Here is a 5653-nt window from a genome sequence, read left to right on the forward strand (position 1 = left end):
CAACATAGTGAGACCTTGTTTCTACACATAATAATTTTTTTAAATTAAGTATTGAGATAAAGTGCTACTTTTCCAAATATTTTTTAAACATTACTTTTCTACAGACACAACAAATAGTTTGTTGTTATATATTTTAGTCTAAATTCATGCATTTGTGTTTCCCACAAAGATAAATGGAACTATTAATTTTATTTTATTTATTATTTTTTTTTTTTGAGTAGGAGTCTCACTCTGTTGCCCAGGCTGGAGGGCAGTGGCACACTCCCGGCCACCTCAGCCTCAAACTGCCGGGCTCAGAGGATCCTTCCGCCTCAGCCTGCCAGGTAGCAGGAACTACAGGCACACGCCACCATGCCAGGCTAATTTTTTGGTTTATTGTAGAGATGGGGGGATCTCACCAAATTGCCCAGGCTGGTCGCAAACTCATGGACTCAGGCAATCCTCTCACCTCGGCCTCCCAAAATGCTGGGATAATAGGCGTGAGCCTCCACGCACAGCCTAAATGGAACTATTATTACCAAAATTTACATAATCTATTAATGTCTGATATTTGCATACATAAAATAAAGTGATACATTTCTATATGACACTTAACAGAAGTGCTCCTCCAACTCTTTCAAAATGTTTACCCCATTTTTTGCTTTTATGTAGCATTTTCTTTTGGCTTAACTATCCTAATTAACACCAGAAAGGCATGCAGAAAGGTTTTAAATTTAGGTAACTTGTATCTATAATAGCCTGTCTGTACCTGAATTTTCTGCTTTAGTAATGAACACACACCCGCAACAGGTGCATAAAACTGCCTGCAACACATGGCATATGGGGAAGTACTAAAGTTTGTCCCTTTTGATATAGAATGGTTTTATTGGTGTTCTATCATAAGATTTTATAAAAAAATCAGATTGCATATGGATTTATACTTATGTATATAGTGTTAGAAAATATTTAATTCATGTTTATAATGCTATTAATTTTACAACCAGCTTCCTAAATTTCTTTACCATTGGCCTTATGTCAAGATTATTCTATTTGAAACTGCCCATTATCACATACTTTTATTCCAATATTTGAACTGTATTGCTATTTTTCTTTTTTGAAGCATTCTTTTTTTTAAGGTCCATTCAACTTTTTCATGCTAATATTGTGAATTTAAAGGCAGCATTCTGATTCACATTTGTTATAATCATGCCTAAGCAATGGAAAACTAATTTCATCAGTCATTATATACTTTTGGTGAGTTTTCCTAGAGTGTCATTATTTGAAAAAATTACTGTGAATATGACAGAATTTTTATGCTGTGATTAGAACATCTGTTCCCAGCATGTGTTGATAGGTTTCTCAAGGTTTTCTTGTTATAACTGTCATATTCAGTTCATTCAATCCACAATTGGGAATTCCAATTTTGTGCCCTGTTCACTCAACTTAATTCCATCACTAATATTCAACATCCGACAATAAGCTTCCTATCGTATGCAGCTCTGATCTCATAAAAATAGACATATTGATGTTTGTTTACTGCCTGATGTCAGCATAGTGCTTAAAAGAGTAGGTACTCTGGAGTCAAACCTGGGTTTGAATTGCTAATCAACTAGTTAATAGTTGTGTGATTATTTTTCTTCTATAAAACAGAGATAGCAAGGATATTCATAGGTAGGATTGCTGTAAGGATTAAATTAGACACTACTTACAAAATGTCTAGCAATATGGCATATCATAAGTATTCAAAAAACGCTAGCTAATCTTATTTTTTTAATATGTTCAGAAATGTTCCAGCTGCTTCCAATCAGTGTCATGAACACTATAAAGTTTTCCTCAACCATAGAACCCACTGGCTGTGATAAAAGGAAATAAGAATGTTGACTCTTGTGCAGAGATTATAGAACAAACACCTGTTGCCTAACAGTAGTGGGACTCATAATAAATATCAGTGAATGAGTAACTACCCTCAACAGCTATCACAGTCATAAGGCAGTTGGTTCTATAGTCTAGACCTGTTTAGGAATTGAACCAAGTCACCTGCTGACTATAATAGCCATCAGAAAAGTGATATAAAATTTAATCTGCATGATTATCTGTTATGATAGGACATGATGCCTTCCAAGGTCTTGAAGGACATTTTAGTAATGATACTTGCGAGTGTTTCAGTATTAAGGGTTGTCTTAGTCAGTGTTCTCCAAGGAAACAGAACTAATAGGAAAAACAGAGTAGAGATTAGATAGATGCAGACATACATAGATACATAGATAATTAAACTTATTTTTTATTAGATAGATTATTAGGCTCACACAGTTATAAAAGATTAAAAGTATGCAAGGTGGAGATGCAGGAGAGCTGATAATATGGTTCCACAGTCTTAGAACCAGGAACATAGAACAAAAGATTAATGTTCCAGCAAAATCAATTAGGCAGAGAACAAATTTAAACTTCTTCCTCCTTTTTGTTCTATTAGGCCCTGAACAGATTGTATGATGCCTACCCACATTGGAGAGGGTCATCTGCTTTTCTCAGTCTACCAACTCAGATGAAAATTTTTTCCAGAAACATACTTTTTGTTGTTGTTGTTTATCTTGGAGTCTCACTCTGTTGCCCAGGCTGGAGTGCAGTGGCATGCTCACAGTCACCTCAACCTCAACCAGCTGGGCTCAGGCAACCATTCTGTGTCAGCCTGCCAAGTAGCTGGAACTACAGGCACGTGCCACCATACCCAGCTAATTTTTTTTTTAATTGTAGAGATGAGGTCTCGCCAAGTTGCACAGGCTGGTCTCAAATCCATGGGCTGAGGCAATCCTCTTGCCTCCGCCTCCCAAAGTGCTGGGATTACAGGTGTGAACCATTGTACCCAACCAGAAATATTCTTATAGAAACACTCAGAAATAATGTTTAACCAGATATCTGGGCATTCATGGCCCAGTCACATTGACACATACAATTAACCATCACAGGGGTCAAGTATCATTAATTTTGACTTTGAAATCTTGGCCTGCAAAAAAAAACTACTAATCAATGCTTTCTAGCTCATCAATACTTTTAATTAAGGTGCAGAAGAGAATATGGCTATTATCAGAAAGTGATAATTCACAGCAAAAATGACTTATTATAAATGCAATAAAATAAAAATAGATTATACTCTTTCATTAAATAAGCTTTCAAAGAAAAATAAATAAACATTTTACTAACTTTTCATCATTTTGTATTAATTAGTCAACTTTATTCTTAAATTCTATTTGGGAATACTGTTGCTCCTGGACTGGTAAGTCTCTATTGTCTTTAATCACTTCCTATAAAATGGCAGAAATAGACCATTCTTTCACTATTTTCAGGTGGGCTGCCATCACTATCATAGAGGCGATCTTTCCACATAGAACAATTCCAATTCTATGAGTGGCACAGAAATAACTACAATTATCACTATGTTGGCACATTCATAGTTTATTTAATATATATTTATTTATTTCATTTGCGATTATATACATTTATTTGGGCTTAATCTGAGTCTACTATTTTACTTCAAATTTCCAATAGATAGAATACATACTTTATACTTTTTTCCTCTATTTCCTGGGTAGTTGGCATGGTGCTCTTCAAAAGCATTTAAATATTGGTGAATAACAAAAGGATAAAATTGTCCAAAATGCACTAAAGGATCAGTGTGCCTTTAATGACCCGAGTGTTTAATTTTTCTGTCTTTTATTATTTTCCTCATTTTAATAGGGATCAAAACTTTTAAAGAATTGATACTCTGATGTTTTCAAATACTGCACAGCAAATAAAAAAGTAAATCAATGAATTAATGCATGAGGACAGGTAGGAGAGTTCCAGGATCCTTCTAAAAATCACAATTAATGCAAATTAATAAAGGCAGTCATTAAAACTAATGGTCATAGCAAGACATGGTAGCATGCCCCTGTAATCCCAGCTACTCAGCAGGCTGAGTGGGGCGGATCACTTGAGCCCAGGAATTTAAGACCAACCTGAGCAACATAGTGAGACCCCCATCCCAAAAATAAAATAGACTAATGCTCTTTGTGGCTTTCTCAAATATGTAAGCATTATCTTACTTTATATCTCAGTGGTAGTTGATAAACAAGGTAGGGTTTACATTTACCCCCAATCTAGAGACTATGTTGATCACAAAACAAATCTAAGGACTTAAAATTTCAGTGAAATATGGCCAGTGGCTTCAAAAAATCCATCTGTGTCTATTGTTCTTGGGTCTAAGAGATATCTGGGCTCCTGTATGTACTGGAGGATGACCTCAGTTGGGAAATGAATCCCATCTAAACCCCTAACATTTCTCGAGATCAGACTAATCCCTTGATGACATTTTGGGTGGGATGTTAAAATTTTCCAAGTAGAGGCTAACCGACTAATGAATTTCAGACCACCCTTACTGTTCTCACAGTCTCAGCTACTGAGCCTCCAGTGGCATAGAATGGCATATGATAGGTTATCCTAGCTCCCACCCATGCTTTATATACTCTGTTCTCCTGCTCTCCCTCCTAACAAAATTTTAGGCATCAGTCAAGATCTGGTGAAAACATCACTAAAAGAGATTATATTGATATATTCTCAATTCTTCCAGGGTCATCTCCAAACTTTACAGTTCCCATGCTCATCAACTTCCTCATTCGTGCAGCCATTTGTTCACTCAACAAATACTTGGCTAGCATTTGCTATACACCAGGCATTTTTGCTACTTGGTGTGAACAAAATAGACGAAATCCCCTGCCCTTGTAGTGCCTAATTCCTAACAGAAGAAGAAATGGTATTCCTTTATGTTCTCATATTAATTATTGTACTTGTCATGTTTATTGTCAATAGTCATTTATGTGTCTCTCTTGCTGGGTAGCAAGTAGTTGATAATATTTATCTTTTCAGTCTTTATCACCAGAACCCAGGACATTGCCTGGCACTGTGACGTGCAGAAAAAGCAAAACATACTTTACAGTTTGGAGGTCCTCTATTAAATTTGAATTTGTTCAATATTTATGTTTTGGTTAGGTACTGCTCTTTACAAACTAGTGCAAAACTTAGTCTTTTAAAGCAATGCTTTTATTTTGCTCACAATTTTGTGGGATAGAAACTTGGAAGGGGCTCTGCAGGACAGTTTACCTCTGATCCACATGGCTTCTGTTACAGTTATAGTAGCTGGGGTCAGAACATACTCTTCCAAGATGACATAATTATTCACTTTGGGGAGGGGTACCTTGCAGCAATTCACCTCTCTCTCTCTCTCTCTCTCTCTCTCTTTCTCTGTCTGCCACCACATCCATCCCCCTTCTCCTCTCCCTGTTCCCCAATCCCCTTCCCTCTCCCTTTCTGTCCCCTTTTCTCTCCCTTTCCCTCTGCCTCTCCCTCCATGTGATTTGAACTTTCATAACATGGTAGTCTCAGAGTAGTGACACTTTTTACATGGTGGATGGTTTCAAAGAGGCAGAAAATGTCACGCCACTTAAGAGCTACATCAGAAACTGGCACAGCATCATTTTCACCACATTCTAGTGGTAACAGCAGTCATGAAGACTGCCATATTTAAGGAGATAGAGAAAGACACTACCTCTTGATATGGGAGTGACAGATTGTGCAGTAGGGCCATGGAATGGGAAATACCTGTTGTGGCCATCTGTCTTAGTCCACTTGTCCTGCTATAGCA

This window comes from Carlito syrichta, unplaced genomic scaffold (genome assembly GCF_000164805.1).
Source record: "Carlito syrichta isolate Samal-C Ts95f unplaced genomic scaffold, Tarsius_syrichta-2.0.1 Scaffold315938, whole genome shotgun sequence".
Classification (NCBI taxonomy): Eukaryota; Metazoa; Chordata; class Mammalia; order Primates; family Tarsiidae; genus Carlito; species Carlito syrichta.